Genomic DNA, 23,340 nt, shown 5'->3' on the forward strand with positions numbered 1-23,340 from the left:
TTGGATTACACACCTGGCCCATTTATTAAACTCCTTTCCCTTTTGTAGGGAAACTAGTCCAAAGGCTCTGCTGGGAGGCAAAGCTCAGCACATCTCCGTACCTGGGGTTCAAGCATGGAGATACTATCGTTGTGTAGGTCGACTTGCAGGAACAGAAAGCCAAGTTAATACACAATTTATGGTAAAGTGGTATTTCAGTAATTTTAGAAAATAAATACATTTGCTTTTTATGATAATTTATCCATAATCATTGCACGTATTGCTGATTTTATCATTTTAAAATTAAGAAATGTAGAAAGTGTGAGAAATCTTTCACTAGAATTTTTCTCTCTTCTATCAAGTTGCCTTTTCAGTGTCAGAGGATTTTGCTGAAATTCTTCTTGCTCAAGATCTGCCATCAAAAGCCAATGTTTAAAAAAATCAAATTAAAACAAGTGTAAATATTGATTTACCTTCCCTCCTCCCACTCCAGACGTGTGCTTGAAATGCTGCTGGATGGTGACATCATTCACGTCCCGCTTTACTCGGCTCCCTTGAAGGTCTCCCTCTCAAAACTTTAATCTTAATATTTTGACCCTCATTTGTCCCCCAAGCCATTTCCCTCATTTGCCTGCAGACACAGTTCCCCCCATCAGTCCTCCACGTCTCCCACTGACACTTGCTCTCATTGCTCTTTGCTGCAAAAATCTGTGCTGTGAACACAGTTTGACATTTCCTGACATTTCATGAACTAATTACACTACAAATAATTAAGCATGTTCACATCTGTAACAAACGAAGGCAAAATGGTTGTCAGCAACTGTGATTGATGACCTCCCTGAGACTTTATCTGATGAGATTCTTCCCCACTATAGGCAGAACCTGGATGCCACTGTGTTTGCAATAATGCCTTCAGCCCTTTTCATCAGATCAAACCAATGAGATGCTTGAAGAAAAGGATGGGAAAATTAATGACTACAATGAAATATTTGCATTTTTTCCAGGCCTGGAAAAAACAATGAACAAGAGATGTGACAACCTCAATTATTTGGTGATGCTAAGAGCTCCAAGACAGCTCCTGCTGGAAAGAGCTGTTGGGAAGCCTGGGGGTGTCAAGTCGGCTAGAAAAATGGCAGGTGACAAGGACAACACTTTTTTTTTTTTTCTTTTTCTTTTTTTTTTTTTTTTTTTATGCTACCCAGACTCACATAGCTTAGTTAAAAAGACAAATTGCAGCACTGCGTTTCTTCTTTAGGGAGGGGAAATATGTCTGCTTTGAAGCACAACCTTCTGTGAATGTGGTGTTAGAGTAAAAATTATACTGGTGAAGGTTGTCTCTTGCAGAGAAGACATAAATAAACAAATAAAATTCGATGGTGCTAGTGCTCTTTAAAGGGAAGAAAAAGAGCGCAGTCAACAGCCCTATGTGCTATAGCCAGTAATGGAAATAATATATGTCTATATAGGCATTTGTATAAAACATATACAAGTAAATATATATGCAAAAAATTTAAAGTAGATGGGTGTGTGTGTGTGCATGTGTATATGAAAATTACACAAGACATGAATACACAGATTAAACACGGCACTCTGAACTACCCTGCGGTATGAGGATAATTTTACACGCATACAGACTGCCTGCAGAGCAACCAAAACACCCCCCTCTTCTTGAAAGAAAATAAAAAAAGAGGGAAGAAAACCCCAAACCTTGAAAACATGGCATAGGTATGATTATAATTTCTATATGCATGAGAGCTGCTGTATTTCTAATTCCTTTGAAAACAAAAAGGAACTAACCCCTGGTGCACTACAGCATTTTGTTTTTTCAAGACCATACTAACAATATTCTTATAACAATAATAATAAAAAGGGATATGAGAGGAGTTCAGCAAACAAAAACTGAGTGCACTGAATAGTGTCCAGGATGCAAGGCTGGAAACCAGGGATGCTTTATTTCCACTTCTCCCTGACCTTGAAAACATTTAAACAAACTTCAGCAGCCCCATGTATTAAAAATAGTAAAAAAAAATTTAAAAAATCCTAGGGTAATAATGCTTACCTACCTCATCAGACTGGTGCAAGGATTAATTAACAGTAGTAATGCATTTTATGCATCTTGGGTGTCACAAGAGCATAAATTACTATTCCTCCCCACCTTCTGGTAGGCTGTGACTGCCAGGCCTGGGACAATGTCCCCACGGATGGGGTGGCTTCCCCGGGACGGACCCTGTGAGCTGTGACTGCCCCAGGAGCAGTGAGGACCTTCAAAGAGGAGGACACCTGAAAGAGGGGTGCAACATCGAGAAGCAATAGCTAATGTAACTGCCAAGAGGATGTACAGGAGCAAACTCCTAACTTTCCTTGAAGGCCAAGTTAAGATGTATCATCACATTAGCAGGCAAAATGTCTCTTTAAAAATACTAAAACTCATTCCACTAATTGGTTAGTATACTGTATCTTCCTTGCTCCCCGTGTCGTCTGTGATGCGACAGTTGCCATAGTAACTGTTTATTCCTATCGAATTACAAAATAAACATATTCAAAGAAAACCAATAATTTTTTTCCTAAGAACTTTCTGCCCAGAGTCCCTTATCCCTTTATTTTACATTTAGCTTGTCCGTAAGTAAGTATTATCTCCTCTTTGGCTTATTATACTAATTCCAAGGCAACCAAACACACCCTGTGTGTTACAACAAAACCATAAAATGAATAATTACAGTGTATTTTAGAGGCAAAAGACACTTGCTGTATATTTCTGGGAGACACTGTAGTGCAAGGATTAGAGCAAAGCGCCCGGAGGAGCGTGGTGGCAGGTCCTGCTGCCTTCAGGCACAGGGTACAAGACCAGTGGTGGCCTGCAGGAGGTCTGAACACTGCAGATGGGGTTGGGGCACCCATCACGACAAGCTGCACGTGTCCACTAAACTTTATACTTCGGTCTCACTGCTGCTCCAGCCTGTATAAATCTGTATAAATCATTTACTCCGGTTCCCGGGTTACAGGGTAAAGCCGCTTGCTTGCCTCTGCAAAACACCGTGAGACTGCAATGTAGAGGGTGCTGTCACTGCTGTTGCTGGGGGTAATCAAAACCATTTAGGGTGAATTTTGTGCTCAGGTAAAAACAGAAACCCAGAGTTGGAGAGGGTATGGACCCATGACGTGACGATGCCTATGGCACGCAAGCAGCCCTATGTGCTGGGAGCTTCTGAAAGCCTGTGAGGGGCTACAAAAGCAAGGCTGGCAGGTTAACACAGCGGAGGAAACGCTGGCAAAAGAAAACAAACCATGAGAGGTTTCTATGACAATTTCTCAACTTTTAAACATGGAACTATACAGTTTGCCCATGGATTTTTTTCCCCACCAAACGTACATTAGTACAGGAAATTCTTTATGATTTCTGCCAATGTGCTGGTGCAGGCAGGAGTTAGGAGAGGCCCAAGTGGGTGCTGTTTTGTCATCAAAAGCAAGAAAAGCTATTTACCTATACATGATTATGCATATTCCCATTCACAAGTCACAAAAATACTTCTATCTTTGCCCGATGGTTTAGGATCTTCTGTACCTTTGTATGAGCTCTACAACTGAAAGAGTCTCCTCCATTTACAGCTAGAAGTGCCCAGGCAGGAATATCCAATTCCCAAGGAGAGCTGGCTTAAAAACAGGCTGAGAAAAGGATGACAATGTGAACTGTACAATTTATTGTCCCATGAGTTAATAAGGCTGTGGCCTAATTAAACCACGGCTTTTCCACCTTGCCATTCTTCTTGTGTGGCTGAGCAAATTAATTCTGCTCGTACTTGGAGACTGCATGCCTGCTGCATTAACTTTGCCCGAAGTTCTCGTATGCAGAGTAGATGGGATTATATTATAAGCAAACGTTAATGTAAATGGACACCTGCTGCCCTTGAAACATTAAATTTTCAGAACTGTTTGGTAAACAGTCTTTTATTCTTTAACATAGAAGTTAGTTACACCATGGCATTCACTGAATCAAACAACAAATAAGATTTAAGTGTATCCAGTATTTTTTGGGAAAACATCTATGTCAAACAGCTTAAACGCCTTGGCACTGGTTCCAACGTAGGATTTTGTGTTCAGCAACCAGCATTTCAAGTCTTAAAATTTCCTTAAAAAACCTGACTGTGGAAGGGGCTTAGAGTAACTGTTTGGGACTTCCAGGCAGTCTTTCAATGCAAAACTATGATTGTTATCTGCACTGGGACTGAACTCTCTGTAAAGTCCGACCAAGTTTGCTACTTTTGCACACACATTTAATTCTACAGCCGAGAAGTCTTATTCAGCAGAATTACCTACCACAAAGTGCATATCAGAAATAGCATAAATATTTGCTGGATTTGGCCTTGTCTTTATAAACGTGCTACCAGTGTAGGCTGAGTTCTGGCAATAAATCTGTATATAAATTGACCCCTGTACCTCAGCTTGACTTCAATATCTTCTAATCCCTCTTCACAAAACAAATTGCATCAACCATGCCCGCATTTAGCCAACTACAGTTCACGTTGTTTTTGTTCCCTCTCATAAGTTCTTCCTACAGATTAAATGCTGATGCACTGAACGAACTGCTCTTGGCTGAAGTGGGCAGGTGTAATTTGATTAGTATAGATTCTGGAATTGGTAAGTACTGTATCAGTATCCTCCCTAGAAAATAGGTGACATGTCATGGGATATTAAGTATGGCCATTTAATGTAAAAACTCAGATAATACATGAGTTAAATGGAGAAAATGAGAGAAAGCTTTTAAGCATTCTCCCAAGACAGATTGCAGAATAATATTATTGTACACGCAAGTAGTGCTGATTGACACAGTCAGAAGGCCATTATACTAGTACGGTATAAAATCATTACAGCAAAAAGCATTTCAGAGCTGCAGAGTGATAGTAGCAACATATAATGAATTATCAATAAAGAAGTGGTGATTCAGTTACATTACATATGAATAGAAAGCTTCCTGTTATATAATTTAAACCTGCCAGCCTGACAAGTGACTTGAATATTCAATTCCTTCTCCAGGTGTATGAATCATCCTTTTAACTTTACCAGAGACTGCAATTTTGTAGGGTAGGCCAGGAACTGAGCTACAGCAAGCAATATTTTTAAAGAAAGGCTGGTTAAGCAGATTTCAACAAGGTAGCCGGCTGGTGAGGTTCTATGAACTCTCAAGGAAACAGCATCAGTCTTTGAGATGCCAGTATTAAACAAATATTTCTTCTTTTTTATGGCAAATAAAAAGTACAGTCTTGCAGCAAGTCAATGCCAGTAATATTTTATGGTTTTCATTTTGTCTTACCGTAAAGTCCTTGAAGTTTGTATTGTCGCAAACTCCCATTAGTGACGAAGCCCTGACAAACCCCCCTGTCGGCATCAAATCCCTGTATTTTTAAGGCTGTGTCCTGAAGGAGGCTTGTCTCAGCCCTCGCTCCTGCACGAAGCTCCTCTGAAGCCAACTACAGCATGTCAGTGAAGCGTTGCAACATGATCCCATGGGAGGATTAGTACCTTTGGGAAAAGGACAAGAGTCACCTTTTCCTTTTAAATGAGTATTTAGTATTTGCAGTGTTAACATAATACCCAAGTCAAAGATAACTACGCCAGAAGCTTAAAAGTAATTAACTTTAAAATTTGGGGAGGACTCAGTCTGAATTCCCGCAGTGCTGGAACCAGTTACAATCAATAAACAAGAAAGATCGAGCAGTTGAAAATGATCCAGCTGTGATAAATACGGGTATAATATTATCCAGTCCACATTCGGAAAATAAATATATCCACAACACTGTCCAACACAAGCATTTAAAAGTTGTGAGTAGTTCTAACTTGCCTTCCAGCACTGTTAAGCTCTTCCATGTTTAAGACACATTTTCAGATTGATTTTTTTAATAATTGGAAATTGAGTCTTATAAAATCATGTGATTTCATAGATACATTATCTCATATTACACTATTGGAATGTAATACTACATATATATATATATACACACACACATATGAATATATCCCAGTATTATCAGCACGCCAAGAAATTTGACAGTATTGATAAAACTGTTCCAGTTAACTTTTCTTCAAGTTCTTGTCTGGATAAACTGTTTTTAAAGAGGCTTTCTGCTCTGTATGTTTGCCAAAATACGATGGCCTGCTATTTCAGAAGTCCTCAGCACTTACCTGCTCCCATTTCAGTCATTTCACTTTCTGTTTACTACCTCTCCTTTCTCTCCTCCATTAAGGAAGGTGCACCTACAAAGGACAGAGGAAACATCTTCTCTTCCTTTATACCTCACCTGTTAGAAGCCCGCAGCTGAAGACATTTCTTCACACCGCACTGAATGCTCTCGGGACTAAAGGCAGCTCAGAAATTTAATCACAGGCCGAGAGCTCGCAGTTAGGCTGAAGCTTGAAAAGGCCTTAAAGGAGGCAACGCAAACATGGATTACTGACTCAGAACCACTAATTAGTTGATGAAACTTCAAGAAAAGAACTGGTGGACATGAATTTTTGCTGCCTCGAAAGACCTTGAAAGGTAAACAGGAATTTTATTTTTCAAGTGGAGCTGTTTAGAAGCAAGTCGTCCTTCACGCAGCCAGGATTCTGTTGATCATAGAGCTGACTTGTGCTCTTTTAAGGCTCTGTTCTTATCTGTTTTAAAGGTTAAATAATTCTTGAGACTATTTATATGGTATGGGGGAAAGAAAGATTTGTGAGTGCATGACCCAGCAGTCAGAAACAACCAAATACTAGCATTGGCTCTAAAACCAACTCCTGGGCAAATCGCAGTAATCTTGGGCAAACCACTCAACTTCCCCACCTCTGCGTTCCTGACTTTCAGGCAGAGGTACAGCGAGCTGCTCACCGCAAGGATTCTGTAAAAATTAATTAGCAAAACAGCTATAAAGCACTGAGGATGAAAAACGTGCTAAGAGCTAAGCATTATAATTAGTGTTATTTAATGCATCCTTAAAAATCAAATTATATTTTTTTCTTTTCCTTTAATAAAGGAATTACACAATGACTTTAAGAAATGACAAAGTAATTTGAAGTAAATGACTGCCCTGTAAAATTGAAACACACCCTAAATTGTGGTTATTATAGAATAACCACACACCCTGGTAGTTAGCACTGCTTGAGCTGTGTATAACCTTAACTTCGTAGTGTATTATTAAGTGCGGGAGGATCAGCAATTATAAAAGGGAGAGCGAGTGCTGATGCGTGTTAAATACACGTTACCTCTTTGGCATCAGCAGATTTGGTGCATCCTTTCCTGGCAATGAAATGCATGCTGGGCAAATTCAACTTGTGGCAGAAAAGGATTAATTAGGGTACAGCTAATACAAGCAATGTTTAGACACGAATCAAGAAACTTAGGACACAGGGCTTATGGTGGACTGAATAACTGCCAACACCATAAAAGAAAGAAAAGACACGAACTAATTTCACATTTATGAGAAGCAGAAAGTTCTACACCAGCTTATACTCAGCAAAAAATTATGCACTGCAGATTTCTTTTGAAATACTTCATATTACTACACAAAATGTTTTCTTGTGTTTCTGCTGGTCTCCCTCATCGCATTTAAATGTGAGCGTTTTCAGAATAAAAGGAGCTATTTGATGGCTAAAAAACATCAGGTACCTGCTCCCTCAAATACGGCAGGCTTTAAAGGCAGAAATGCACGCGGCACAGGGGTATCCAAGCTGGCTTGCTCAGGCACCAGAAGCTGGAGAGTGCTGACAGCACAGCTCTCCTGGCTAACTCCCTGCTTGGTTAAGTTATCCTGCTTTTTCTGAAAGAAGAAATGGTAGCGTAGGTGTCTTCTACCCTCCAGTGCCGTGTGGACACAGCCTTCCCTTTATTTATCCAAGTTCCCTGTCTGTAAGTGACGGTGATTCCCTACTGTTCAGTGAAGCTGTTGGAAAAAGAATTGCCTTCCTCATCTTTGCTCTGAAACAACAAACACGTTTCCTAAAACATTCACAGAAGCGCTAAGAGCAAGAGTTCTCAAAGGTTTGTACCAGCAGCACACCGAAGACAGACAAAGGGAATTTGCTGAGTCCTGACTCCTGAGCCCAGCACAGCCAGCAGAACCTGTCTTCAACCCACAAAAAGCCTCCTGTGTGAAAGTTGTGTCCATTAAGTCTATAAAATACAACAAATCACATATTCTATTTTTTTTTAGTATTTAATATTTTTCTTAAGTGTGTCTTATGGGAAAAACGTTTCAAAACATTACTTGTGAAAAAGTCCATTAAGTTTATCCAAAATTCAACTAAAATGCATTCTAAAATTATTTTATCTATTTCTTCTAGTCAACTGTTATGAAAGTTGGAGGCCAGAAAAAAGGTACTCTAAAACAAAGTATTAAAAGAGTAAAATAAAAACGGAGAGAAAAGTAGCCAATTTTAAGTAACCACTTTCAAACCAAATGCTTCCTTAATTCAACAGTGTTGATTATATTCCCTATTCAACGATCAACTGCATGTCACAGATTCCTCGTTCTTCCAGGGAAAATGGAAGTCTTGCTTGCTGTTACACAGCCTGCAATATTGTTCAGCTCTTGAACAGCTCGGCAGATGCAGCAGTGGATGCAGCAGTGGACGCATCCAGCGCACGCATCCAGCACACCAGCCAGCAAGGCCAGTCCTCCGAGGGCTGCGCATCTGAGCTCCCCTTCCGTGCAGGGGTCTCCAAATCACTGGATTTACATGTGAAGCTTCTCATCCTTAGCCATGATTTATTTTCTGGGAAATTAAACCTTATATTCAAATATTGGTTTTCATTTAATCACTCTAAATTATATTTAAATAATTCTCAATCTTCTCTTTAATTAAACATACTAAGGACCAATTTTCATCTTCTCTTCAGGAAGCTTGACTTTGCCAATGTCCTAAGACCCACGACACAGTAGGCTGAGACTCCTCTGTTATTTTGATTTCTTCTCCTAGATTTGCTTACAAGCCCTGTTTCTGGAGAAAATCAGCTCCGACAAGGCCTCACACTTTAATCACTTCAGGTTAACATGACACCCTAATGAGACATCTCCCTTTTCTGTCTATCTCACGATTTGCTGCCAACACAAGGCTCATATAGGATGACTCACGACCTTACACTCCCGTTACTTCCACCCCCTTTCCTCATTTTGAAAATCAGACTAATTTCGTTAGAGACAGAATTCAAATTTGCCTAAAACACTAAGTAGATATAATGTACTTATTGCCCTTGGCGAGGCTCACCCAGTTCAACCAATGTCTTCTAAGTTTCCATTTAATTAAGAGTAATATGCTTTTAAAGGTTCATTGAGTTAGTTCTGTATTTGTTGCACTTGAATTGCAATAATTAATAAAAGCCAAAAAAGTGACACTACAAGACAATACAGAGCTACCAGAACTGTTTCAGTAAAAAAATTGTTAAAGAACATTCCTTAGGAAAGACCAAAGCTGTTAATCAAACTATGTCAGTTTAGTGAACAACTTTTTTTGCAGATTCAGTTCTAAATAGGAGTTTCTTAGTTTAAAAAACTGACTTGAAAAACAGATGAAAGTTTAGAAAAGAAAAATTAAATAAGAAAGAAACCAACTATTTCATGATGAGCCGACACCTCACTTGTAACTTCCATGCCTCTTCTGCTCTTTCACACAGACCCAGTGTGAAAACTGGGTTTTCTGGTCAAGGCTGAATCTAACAGGGTGCTCTCCCGCTTTCACAGAAATCCTCTGGTTTCTCCCCTGTTCGGCTTCCGCTAATCTGATGAAATCAAAATTGTAGCTCCATTTCCTGCACTGTTTCTTCCTCGTATTGGCTCCCTGCTGTTTGTTTCTAGGATATTCTCATCCCTGCTGGGTGTGTATTTTACTCTCTTTAAGAAGAGCCCTGATCATGTTTCTTTTTCTCACACTATCTATTACTGACGCTTGCTATGGGAATCTCCCAGCCGGCGGTGAGACCCCAGTGCTTAGAGCATCTGGACAGTTATCATGAACTAATACAATCGCTTCAGCAACTCATGTTAACAGTGAGTGATTGGTGGTTTGTACTCCTTCACACTTTCTTGGATCTGAAAAGAAGAATGGGATTGAAAAGAAGCATCTTTGGTGCCTATAAGATGGGCTAAAGTTAACAGTGGTGTAAACAAGTAAACAAGAAGAAATCTCCTGAACTAAAAAAAAAAAAAAAAAAAGCTTGGCAAATTTAAGAGAAATGTTCTTCTCTTAACTATATCTTTGTTTACTGTCCAGGTTAAATGTTCTGTGCCAAGAGACAGAGGTGCTGGTTCATTTCTGCTGCTTCAGATGGGGAGCCCCTATGAATACACGACTATGAAATTTATTTATTTTTGCAATGAAGTAAAACTGAGCAGATGATGGCTCATCCCACTGCCAGGTCATGGATGGACCCATTGCCTTTTCCTGCCCTCTGCCAGCCCAAGTGTCCCAGCCCGGGGAGGCCTGTGCCTGGAACTGCTGCCCCAGGGCTTGCTCAGCTGCCACACATACTTCTCCAAAACACAGGTGAAGCCTGCAACCAGCCCAACCAGCCTAACCACGGCTGGCCGAGGGGGCTTGAAAGGGGGAGGCTGCTGGGCTTCTCTGTAAGTGTACTTATTATTCATTAGACTGCAAGAAAGGACAGACAAACCTTCCAAATCTGGGAGGGAAAACACATTCCCAACCTCATTCCACAAAGCCAGAAGAGATGGGTGGGACGAGAATGAAGAATCCAACAGACTTCTCTGCGAATGTGGGAACAACGCTCCATACTGCCAAAGGACTGCTGAGCTGCACAGCCAGATGCCTCCCAGTGTAGTTATTACTAATTCCTATATCAGTCTCATTAACTAATTTTCTGATCCCCACCCAAAAATGAACTTTTTTTCCTTGTGGTCCAACAGACAAGAGAAGTTGTCTCTAATTCAGCTGTTCTGCTAAGTCCTGCAAGAATGCTGTCCCAGCATCACGGGTGGCCATCCAACCAAGAGAAAAGATGCTTTGCTTGAATATATATCGTCCCTACCATTCTGAACCCACGTCCCTTGAGGGGACAGAGTTTTTTCCTCTCACCCCCTTCTGCTGCCTGGCTGGGCAGCTCATGCCTCTAGGCCGCATGGCCCCGCTCGGGCAATACTTAACTTCACGGTCACCGGCCCCTCTCCATCTCCAAACACAACAGAGTGGTCCCCGGCAACGCCAATCCAAAGCGCATGAAGCCAGCAAGGTTGCTACCTGCGCAAAAGGTCTCTCTTTGCTAGGGAATGCCTAATATGCTACTTGTTCTGGAAAACTCCCCCAGGCAGCTATACGCTTGTGAAAAAGCCAAGTTGCCTCTGGGGCAATGCGCTCCTAGGCCCTGGATCTGTCTGCAAGTGTGCTGTGGAGGGGGAAGAAAGGCTTGCCACTGATCCCAGCGCAGCTGGCAGCGCTGCAGCTGAGCTGCGAGTCAGCTACAAATTAGTCCAACATTTAAATGCTCGCTTCTAAAGATAAAAGTCAACTAAGCCTCGCACAGTAGCTTTTCCTAAGGAATGGGAAGTGTCTCTAAGAATAACTGTAGCTGCTGCGGAGCGGTTGGGGTTCACAAGAGCTGCCTGACACCACGCCTGGAAGCTCCGTGCTGCAACGCGATACTTTTAGAAGTGACTTCACTGCCTTGCTGGTTACCATTGCAGACATCATGGCATCATCCTGACAGACAGAGAGCCCTTTATAACTCGCACGTGTGCAGCCAGGTCTACCTGCTTCCCAAAGATATTAAGATGCCACCTAAAGCTCCAGCTACAGGAGCACTTTGCTGTGTTGGTGCTGTATGCTTTAACCTCGTTATAGCAACTTGCCTTAGAAAAGCGGTGCCATGGCAGCTGGGTCTGGATGGATGGCCCTCCTCATCCCAACACCAACAGGCAGCATTCCAGGGCACTTGGGTTTCAGCAGAACAGGACAAAATGACCAGAAACGTCCTATCAGGAGGAAACAAAATGAGAACATAATCCATGTAATCCAGTCCTCAAGTGACTTTGATTGTTAAATGCTTGTTTAAAAGGAACTGCAAAACTAAGTTTAACAGAAAATATTGAAGTACTGAGGGACAGAAGGCTCAAGTTTATCACTGGAATAAACACAGAATGCAGACAACCCCCCTGTACAGATGTACAGCTTCTTCCTCAGACATTTTTCCCTTGTGTACTAATGTATTTGATTAAAGTTCTTGTGCTTTCGGCAAAAAAACCCAAACCAAACCAAAAAAAAAAAAATCTACACTGAGAGCAATGTTAAAGTGTATGGTTTATATGCCTGAAAATGTTTGTTTTGACTTCCTCTTACTGAGACAAAAATGAAAACTTCTAAGAACATTTTATGAATTCTTGCCACACCGAATAATCTCTTCCAACTCAAGATATATTTTTTTCAGTATAAACAAAATGATGTCATATTGACGGAGGGAAAGAGCAAAACTTGGCTGTTTAATTTGGAAGATTGCTAAAAGTGATACATTTAACTCTTCTTGTATAACAATGAAATGTTTTTATAGTTCACAATACCTAACACCCTCGTTCACATAAAACAGGTCGTCCTGAGTTCCTGTTGAACTAATACACATCCTATTTTTTTTTCTGTGTATATTGCAACATTAGTAAAGAAAAAATAAATATGTATTAAAATAAAATCCCATTTTCATCCAGCTGCATGACACACATTTAACATTTTAAAGCATTTAGAGAAGCAGATTCTACACAGAACACTTAAAAAGAATACAAATGCTTCAGGTATGCTCTAGGTGTATCATGGACATCTCCAGCCAATACAGTTTTCTCTACAATGTTATTTTCTTCTGTGTGTGATGCACAGGTTGCTCCTCCCATTGTTTTCCGTTTGCATCTTACTTTCATTTTCCCTGTCCTCCCCCCCTTCCCTAGTTCTCTTTTTCTCCTCCTCTGTTGTTTTTGGGTTTGGTGTTATTTTTTTCCGCTTTGCCTTCTGTATCTCTACATCGTTTCTCTACTCCCTCTGGACAGCTCACCGTGTCCCCCAAGGTCCATCCCTTATTTTCCTCCCCCCATGCTTTGCTTACACTGCAACCTCTTGAAGGACAACAGGTATGTACAAAGCCCAATTCCTGATTGGGGCATCCATGTGCAGCACACCCGCTCACCCACACATTATAGTTCATTACATTACAAAACGTGTTGCTCTTTTGAAATGGGAACGCTGTTGATAAGGAAAACTGTTCTTATCGATTGTCCTCTCCAGAATAGCAGATAAGCTACGAGAGCTCTCTGTGTTAGCACCCCATGGGCTGATCAGATGCGCACCATGTGGAAATGGTGATACAGAAGCAGAAGAACTATGACGGAAAGCCAGGTCAAATAGTTATTATTTTGCATCTGCAAGAGCAGTTACCACCTTCTTCACTAAGATCTACAATGAAAGAATAAGGACAAGCACACATTTGAAAATACCGAAAGCATATAGTTAAAGTTTACAATTTAAAAACATTAACTCTCTGGCCTATTAAAGGAACAACATTCTGAAAAATCTATTTCATCAACATCATGGACTAAATTTGCACAATGTTGTCCCTGAAACCAAATCAAACCTACCCAAGCCAGAATACTAGAAACCACAAGTTGTTAACAATCTAGTTAACTACTAGTTAACATTCTCATTTTTTTAACAAGCATGAATGGGTTCCACTAAGCATGTACATAGGCAGTAACAAGTATGAGAACACCAGAAGTTTAAGTTTAGTAGACTTCCTCGCCATTGTACTCCACCTCTTTCTAGCCGTGCCCAGGAGGATCTGTTTGAAGGAGGAAGAGTAGTTTAGTTATCAAAGCTTATTCAATCATTTCCCTTTCCACTTCCATTGTAAACTTTAGCTTTTTCCTGAGACCGCAAACATCAACAGGAAGCTCATAGTACTCATGCAGTACTAAGGGCTGCAGGATAATACTTCTTCACTAGATACACAATCTTAGTTTAAATGGGCTACCCAAATAACTTTGGTATGATTGAAAACTGGGTTGTTTACTAATATAACTTTTATTAAGTAGACATAATGAACATTTTGGTTAAAAACATGCAGACCCTTCTTTCAAAAGGCTGTAGAAGTAGGAAGCTGTGCAACTGTTTTCCACTTCAGCCAGTTTCCTCTTGAGGGAAGTATGTTGACTTCATGTTGGACAGGCAAAATAGTATGCCGACCAAGGGCTTGGCATGGCTTTTCTGACATTAACACAGCTGGGATATTAACAACTTGAAGATAATTGGTCCTCTGAGAAACTAAGTGTATGGGTAGAAGATTCAACTGAAGACCACAAATTTAAAGAGCTGCCATTTGAAAAGTTGCCAGAAGTAAATCACCACTTACTCTATAAAGAACTAAAGCGAGTGCTTGAGCACCACTGCGATTCTACACAAGGTTTGTATCACACGTTTCATTCAATAAGGCAATCAAGATGATTAGGGAGTGTAGGAAAGGCTCATTAATGGTCATAGCAGACATTGAGTCAGCCTTTCATTTATAACCAGTGCATCCGGACAGTTTTCATTTATTGGCTTTTTAATTTAAAGAAGTGAAATTTATGTGGACAGACACACACCCATGTATTGTACAACTTGTTCTTGCCTAAAAGCTGCCACTATTGAAGTGGTACTGGCAAAAACTAACACAAAAAAAAAAGAAACAACAACAAAAAAAAAAGTGCTTCAACAATTTGCATGCTTCCCTTAGTTACCTCCTGTATTTTAGGTCCTTAATAATAGGGTAAGAATTTAGCTAGGGATTTTATTCTTAAGATGCTGAACAGAACACCAAAGCTATAACCGATGACAATACTCAGGAGTATGTCTTTAGCTTCAAAGACAGAGAAATTTTGCATACCAATCACTGGGATTTTGGAAGAAGCAGAGTTACAGAAAGCAAAGACAAGAACAATGATGGAAATGCATGTGATTTGCAATTTGCAACCTCGGCCACGGTTGTCGCCAAACAGCACCCTTTCAATGAGAACAACAAGGAGCATGATTAGCTATTCTGTCCATTTTAACCAAACAGTAGTTATCTCAGAACTCACAGTTAACACTAAGTGGAGAATCCCTTTTTCTGATAGCCTGCAATGCAGATGTAAACTGAAAATACGGTGTCTCTCATTCATTACGTGAAGAAGTTTCACTGTGTGCACACTCCTACGCCTGCCCAAGCGCTTCTTTCTGTTTCCGTAACTTGAACACAGGCACTAGAGTCTCAAACCAGAGCAAGCGTTGCACAATATGGGGGCCATAGAACAGAAGAACATAGATCAGATTTCCTCTGTAATGACATTTGTGTGACCACAGAATTACCGCAAAATGGAAATGAACAAATTCAGTTGAAATCCTGGAATTATGCAGTAAAGGTTCACCTGGCCAAGACTAAGTCTTCACTCAGTAAATAGAAAATATTTCTCTACAAAAATTGGCCAAAAAATGCCCCACGACCCCATTGCCACACAAAACAGGGAATTTTAAATCCTGTATGGAGTAGTTATAAAAAAGAAAGCTAAGTGAACGACAAAGGAAAAAAGAATAACAAACAGATCCTAAAAGGTATGCCTCCTTGACAATAAAAGTGTGATGTTCAGATCCTCGGTACTGCAAATTAATTGTTCCTGTCATCTGAACAGGAGTTTTCCAGAAAAGAGTCCTTCATCTGGTGCCATCTACTCATCACAACATGGCATAGCCCTTTCCCGAGCTGTGCAAGAGGCCAGATGGAGTGCCGTGGCAGCACCTCCTAGTTTCAAAGCACCAGACTTTTGTTTGCCGTCATTTCCCAGTCCCAGAGGACACAGGAGAAAGTCCATTTGTAGAGCTTCCCCAGTACAGAATCAGTCACTCTTCCAGAGCATCACAAAGGCATAAGATAATGAAAATACACATACCTTGATAAGACAGGAATTTAATGTCATTGATGTCACACTGTATATCAGTAAGCTGTGAAGGACTATTTCAAGGCTTAACAATTCAATTTTCCAGGTTTTGTAATTTGGACCTATGCTAGAAACAGCCACAGACAGCTCTTGGGGAAGCTTTTTGTGCCAAGGCAGCATACACAGGACTCAGCTGTCTGCGCACCATGGAGGAACAGTGGAGGAACAGCAGAGACAGACCCAGTGCCACAACTGGACAACAGCAATCAAGAAAATGATGAGTTTTACGTTGGCTGTGATGTACCGATTCCATAGGAAAGGAAGAGCGTGGCCGGAGGTGGACTGGTCTCCCCAGTCCCGTGTCCCTGTGCACACCAAAGCTCTTCTTGAGCTCTCCAGACTGAATCGAACAGAGGATCATTTACAGACCTCTCCTTGATGAAGGCTGCCATTATGGGTGAGGACACGAGCTGGTATTGCAGGAAGAGACTAAGACTGGAGGGAACCACCGCTGAGTGGGGAGGGCTCTGGATCACACTGCGGTCAGAGGCTAAGCAGTAGCCCATTTCATTACTGCTCACGCCTGTCACAGGTCCTTCAGACTTTGTAATTTGTCTGTGGGAGTAACAGAGGAGTAAAGGACCATAAAGATCTGTACAGCACAGGCGGCACGGCGGTATGTTACAGGAGCTCTCCCTCCCCCTGGTAGCTCAGTATCTCCTCATGGTGGAATGGGAGTGTTTTATTTTTGTTTTTCTTTCCATTAGAGGATGACCTTTGCTCCAGCTAGGTTGATCTGCTGCAGAGCCAACATCCGCCAGCTTCCAGGGCTTGTGCTTCCCTAACAGCAGCAGATACTTTCTGCTGCTCCAGTCTCCTTATTTAATCATGCCTCCATAAATCAAAAGCAACCAAAACTGATTTAACAAACACTTGGGTGAGAACTTAGAGCAGCTGAAAAGCGACTGAGACTGAGTCATTGCCTGATGCAATCTCAAACAGTTCAATTGTAAACACAGTTGAGCTCATTGTTGTGTTAAAGTCCCCCTGCCTCCCCCCCCAAAAAAAAAAACCCAACCAAAATATTCTTAATTGCAAGTGCATTGCTGTGAAAACATCACTAAATGCCAAAGGAAAGATGTATAGAGAAGCATATTTCTTTTGGAAACTGACCAAATGAACATCTGGTCGCTGGGTTATCTGGAAAAATCCATCAGAGGATAATGACAGCACCATTAGATGCACCACCATAATTAATACTATGTTTCAATGGGTTTAAACATGCAAAGTGCTGAACGCTGCTGTGAGATGCATTCTCAGATCCCACCTAGTTCAGTGAAGAGTGAACCGCTGATTATTGGAAAGATAGACCAGGGAAAGGATGACGCACTGCGCTTACACTGATAAGCATTCACTGCTAGCTAGAGTCAGATAGCAGGACACAGCAGAAGGATGTCTGGTCTGACCCTGTATGGCATTCATTACCTTTCAAAACGTTCTAAAATTATCAATAATGACTTTTAAAAGCTGAACTCTGAAGATGAACGCAGGAAAGAATACAGAATTTCAGGCTGGTCCTGCTGCAGAAAGAGTAGAAACTGCTCTCCTGTAGTTTGAGGGGATGTTTTGAGTTTTTTAACAAAGGTGACAGGAAGCCCATATAAAAGTGGGCTTTCAAGCATATATACACAATGAGTTTTAATGGTGGATTTCAACAAAAAAGCAATATTTTTAACATTTAGTATGATCACTGTGTTGTGGGAGTGAGATGGTTATACAATATACAGCTTTTGTATTAGAACCATGGAGTTTATTTCACAGCTGAGTTATGGCCCCAATACGAAATCATTGAAATCCCATTGAAAAAATTTACCCACAAAGAAAACTCACCTGCAGTGAAAATCCCACCTAAATAAATTATTTGTTGGTACCTCTGTCATGTAGGTACAGACTAACACAATCACAGAAACATTAGTGGAACATAACTCCAAGGTTTCTGCCCTGATCTGCCCCAGAACTCTCACGAACAATAGATGAGCCATGACGTTATCTAGCCAGCTCTTGAAAACCTCCAAGGGTCTCTGGCCAACCTCTTCCAGTATTGCCATACCTTCCTGGGGGAAACGTTTCTCCTATCATGCACTTCAAGTCTTCTCAAGGCATTTCTTGTGGTTGCTGCCCCTTGCTAGATTGGCTGTCACGGAGCAGTTTGGCTCTGCCCTTTCCTAACTGCCTTTCTTGCTGTACTGCACATAGAAGAGGCAGAAAGGTGAGAAATGCAACATGGCAAAATCCTTCAAGGCACAGCATCCCTAGACAACTCTTCATCCATGATACAGCTTAAAATCTTTGAAGAAACAAGACTCTTCTACTCACCTGTGTGTTCTAAACTTACTTTTTCCTACACCAAAAGCTACTCTGAAATGTATCTGAAAAGCATTTCCATAAATTATGCAAATAAGCCATTTAGGTAATATCAGTAAATGAAGAACAGAAAAGCAAAACAGAACAGAAAGCAAATATTTCCCAGAATTTCCCAAAATTATTTTCCCAGAACAGAAAGCAAATATTCTCCCCAGCTCAACAAAAGCAATACTAAGAACATTTAGATAAGGGTTTTGTTATGTATTTTAAACAGGAGATGCATCCACGGATCCATTTTACAATATGTTAAAAACATGATTTTAGATCACTAATACCAAATAAAAAGCACTGTGGTCACTAGATGCAAAGAGACACTGTGGAAAAACCTCACTCTGACATCTTATTTTTGTAGCTTATCTCCAAAAAAAAAAAAAAAAAAAAGTATCAGCAGCCTTTATGCCAGATTAGACCTTGTTTGTCCTACCAGAGCCAGCACAAACTGCATATTGTAAGCTAACCCAAGTGTACAGAAATGCAGTTATGCGCCTTCCCTTTAATCCAGATCAAATTTACACCCCAAGTGCTTTGATAGCACATAGATCGGATGTTAACGATCATGAAACCACAGCCCACATTGTCAGACAACTGCGTAACACAGCCAGGTGATCTTATAGATACTTGATTGTACCTGCATAAAACCTCCAACATCTGTGGAATGTGCCTTACAAATGTGCTGAATCCTGAAACTCCAGAAAACATGCATATCTTTTACCATTCACTTTCAGAACAGATTTTTGACAGCACTGAAGTTGTGGATAGTTTCTCCCAGTGCCAAAAATGGCTTAGTTAATCAAATGAAAGTTTGCTAAATATTTCGGATAGCTTATGGACTGCTATCTTTCCACATTTAAAAATTAAAATGGCTTATTTCATTATATAGAAGTCAACTGAACATGCAGTTGTGTCATTCAGCAAGTAATTCAAAAGAATTATAGCTAAGTGGTTTGCACAGTCTATATTTAGTGATTCTTACTTCCAAATACTTAGACTCTAGATCTGTCCTTAAAGTATTCTTAAAAGGATTGGCAAGCATGTCTATGTGTAAAATATGATAATCCTATGTTAATTCTCCTCCTTACCACTCCGTAGATGCCTGGGAACAAACCATTGTAAGTATTAAGCTTGCTTGACTTTGCACTGCATTTGTATTCATTAACCAGACTATTAGCGAGAGCATTTTAGAATTCTATGGCTTTTCTGATAGATGCGTATGTACATTCACTGGCTGTATTATTTATTTGTGTGCATGTCCATCTACCCATCCATCCATCTCCGCTCTCGCACGCATACAGATCAATATGTGTCTCTGTATATTTACGTCTTTCACCATTCTCAAGACATTCCGTCTACTTCTCTGGCACCAGCTCTGGGAAACTACTGCTTTAGCTAATGCCCTTATGACTGAAAACAGAGCTCAATGCATCATAGGCAGGAACCAAGGCAGAAAAGTAGAACAAACAGATGGAGGTGTAAAAAAGAGAAGTATTTATGCTAAATTCAAGAAAAATAAAGGGATTAAGGGGATGTCACAGACTAGATGATTTAAGAAGGGGATTTCTTCTGAAGAGGGGATATTTCTCTTGTAGAATAGAAATCTATCATGTATTCTAACCAGGGTTAATTCTAACATCTAGAACAAATCTAAACCTTAAAACTAAGATTAAGAGTTGGCTAGTGGTGTCTATTATATCTGTCAACTGTTTTACAAACCAGGGAGAAAATATTTTATGTTTGAATTCAGCCAATACAATAACAATATTTATAGGCTGCCTTGGGAGCAATAATAATTTTACATGGTTTTCAGTATTCAACAGAGCATTTACAGGGATTTGAATTATTGTAACATGTTCAGATTGTTTTTTCCATCCTCTTTCAGAGATCCTGGATTAAGGAGGCAATCTCCTTTCTCCTCTCTGTCAGTCTACTATATAAACTGTGTATTTGTAGGGCTATCCTAAACACTGAAGCAACTCTTTCTCTAAATCTTCTGAGCTAACTGCGTTATCTCCTTCATATCCTCACTCAGCTGAGGACGTTCATGCTGCAGACCTGACATCTGATCATCATGCTGGTCTAACACAAGCCGACTGCCCCAGTGTTTTTATCCAAAGGGTCTGAGACCTTGTGAATACCTATACCTTTCTTTTAAACCAAACCAGAGCATTACGGTTTGACAAAGAAAGCCCTGTGGCCACGGTGATATCATGAAACCACACCTGCCTTATGTTTAAATCAGTGATCGAGCTCCTCTTGTAATGTGCCAAGTATTTCCAAGAGAAAATGGCTAGTATATCCAAGGAGCTACTGCTCTGCTACTACTTTATCCCACAGGCACATGTAGCATGGGGCTTACACGCTGACTCAAAAGTTATGCCAATATCCATGCAAAAGAACCATACTGTTACACGATAGCTTCTAATCTGTTCCCATGCTTAACACATCCATGTAAATCTCTAGTGCTACTAGGATAAACATCTCAGAAAACAGAAGTTATTTATTACTAAGTAAATAATTATTTTCTTCCTCACCTGTCAGGTATAAGTGCGAGACACAAGCCGAACAACACATGCTGAATAAGATCATTTGGGTTGCACTGTCAAACGCATTACCAACTTCTTGCATGACTTGGAAGAGGCCATTCAATGCTGAGGTGTTCCGTGCACGTGGAAATCCCCCTGGATGACATTTTGATGGGAGGAATGCTCGTTTTGCTGTAAAATTCTGCTCTGAAATTACAGAGAAAGGGTGAAATTTGCTCAGGCTGTAGCTGTGTTTGCTACAGGGTATTGCACATCTAATACCTGGAAGGTAAGAAAAGCAGAGAGAAGTTATAAAACTGCAGCAAACTGAGTGTAATGATAGCGACTCTGGTGATGCTAGAGAGAAAGCACCAGCGTTACTATCTACACAGCATGAATGCAATGGGGGAATCTAGAGTATTTACAGCTGTTCATCAAACAGTAAAGCCTCGTTGCACTCCGCTTGGCAGAGAAACAATTCTATTCGCACTTCTCATGATTCTTTTATTGTTGACTTGGATTTAGCAGAGTATACTAACGTTTCAGCCCTGATGAAGGCGCGAGACTGGGAACATTGGCATATTTTGTGAGTATAATTCATTTTTTTGTTCTGGTTGGAATGCAGCGCAGTGCAACGTTACTGCTGGGTGAACACCTGTAGTTAGAAAACACTGGTTTGCTCAGAGGGCCCAAAGCATGCCAAACTGTTCCCTGGAAGGAGATTTGAAAAATGAGCATTAAAAAAAAAAAAAGAAAAGAAAAAAAATCCTCCCGTGCACAAAAAGAAGCAGAAAAGCAGGCATGAAACTATTATTTCAGCGCCAGATGTCAAAAGGACAAAATCAAGAATTTGAATCTCTTGGGGATGAATTTCAGCTTTGTCTGTAGAACAAACTAAGGCTTATCTCAAACACTGTAGGATCCAGTTCCTCAAAGCACCAAAATACATGATTATCCCAGTTTCTCAAAGTACTAAAATGCGTAAAAGTCAATGAGACCAGTGCAAGGAATGATACTGAAACCCTTTTCTTTGAGATGGATTAATTTTACTTTTATGGAAAAATGCCATTTGGAAAGGAAAAGTTTTTATTTCAGACTGTAAAACATTCCATTTAATTTGAAAAATATCAAAATATGATTTGGCTGCAAATATTTTAGCTGGGTTTGATTTACAGAAATGGTTCCCATCGCCCTTGCACCTCTTTTAAAAATGTGTTCTGAAAATTTGATCTAAAATTGCAAGTAGTCTCCACCACCATGAAACTCTCTTTTTCAGAGAATATCTGTTCCTTGAGCAAAAGGACTCGAGGACTTGATTTTCATGCCCCCATATTAAATTCTGCTTTCCTATACAAAACCATGTTCGCAGACAATCTACTTACCACAAAATAAATTCTAAAAACAACACACATTGGTTTTGTCTTCTCCCTACTCAGATCTGGTTGTCTGTCTGTCTGTTAAAAGCACAGCAGACACATTAACGGGACTGAAACTCATTCAAATTAATTTCATTTGTACAATCTGCTTTTCTTTGCCTTTTTTTACTGTTAACATTATGAAACGTGAACTCCCTGTTGGTAAACTGCAGTAAAATAACAGGTATTAGCAGGTTACATGCTCTTGAGAATTTCCATTCTGAGTCCCCAAATCCATTTTCAAAGAGTTGCTACTACTGTCCCCATTTTACAGACTGGTAAAATGAGGCACAAAATCTTAAAATCATTTCCACAACAACAAACAGAGGCTGGAGTTTCTTTTCATTTGTTCTGCTCCCTGGATGATGTTATCTGCCATTAATTTACACAAATTCTTCCTCTCCTCTTTTACATATCATACAGTGCGACGGTCTGATACTGATGTCCTAGATGATTCCCCATCTCTCCTTCCAGTGCTCTACCATGCAGTTTGCCCTCTGGGCATTTTACTGTTCTGTCCCATTTATGTTTCTCTCCTGCATTACCTTCGACACTTCACCTTTTCAGTGGTTCTCCTACACCCATTTCCTTCCATGCCTTTTTCTAAGATGTGGTTAAACATTCCCAGATACAGCAAAAAGGGCAAGAAAATAAAACTTCATTTTATCACTTCAGCTTAATCCCCAAAGCAAAAAAAAAAACCCCAAAAAAGCAACAGCATATGAAAATCTGAGAGATTTAAGCAGTTACTTTCAGTATCATAGTCTAACTGTGATACAGCTAGATATATACAAATCTTTTGCAGTCTCAAAAGAGTGTAACATGTACAGTTATTTTGTGCTCTATGAACACCCATTTGACAAAGTCCCTGAAAAGCCTCTCCTGCAGAGTGGGGCTGTCTGAGGTAGCTGATGTTTCCCAGAAGGAGCTTCTTACAGAACCACAGTCTTTGGGGCAGATTCCCATCAGCCAGTCACTGCCCTAATGCGTTCCTTCACATTTAACTACATTTTCTGATAAGCAAGACGTTCATTTGAAAGATTAAATTTATTGCAGATGAGTAAGGCAGTAATGGCTCAACAGGATCAATGGTGATGG

At 40.3% G+C, this 23,340-nt stretch overlaps 2 long non-coding RNA genes across 3 annotated transcripts in view; both read right to left on the bottom strand.

The window, feature by feature from the left end:
• The window catches only part of LOC141741926 (uncharacterized), a 9,351-nt gene extending 9,259 nt beyond the window's left edge, over positions 1 to 92 (bottom strand). The window contains exon 1 of the long non-coding RNA XR_012586524.1: positions 1 to 92. This exon is cut by the window's left edge and continues 472 nt beyond it. This is a non-coding gene — a long non-coding RNA (uncharacterized LOC141741926).
• Positions 93 to 4,016: 3,924 nt separating this feature from the next.
• LOC141743152 (uncharacterized) overlaps positions 4,017 to 23,340 on the bottom strand; it is a 200,033-nt gene continuing 180,709 nt past the window's right edge. The window contains exons 3-6 of one of the 2 annotated variants that reach the window (XR_012586969.1): positions 20,837 to 21,034; positions 11,811 to 11,933; positions 6,273 to 6,395; positions 4,017 to 5,496 (exon numbers count right to left, since the gene is read on the bottom strand). This is a non-coding gene — a long non-coding RNA (uncharacterized LOC141743152). The remainder of the gene's footprint in view (positions 5,497 to 6,272; positions 6,396 to 11,810; positions 11,934 to 20,836; positions 21,035 to 23,340) is intronic. The other variant, XR_012586970.1, reaches the window with a different exon arrangement.

Source organism: Larus michahellis, chromosome 4, assembly GCF_964199755.1.
Source record: "Larus michahellis chromosome 4, bLarMic1.1, whole genome shotgun sequence".
NCBI lineage: Eukaryota > Metazoa > Chordata > Aves > Charadriiformes > Laridae > Larus > Larus michahellis.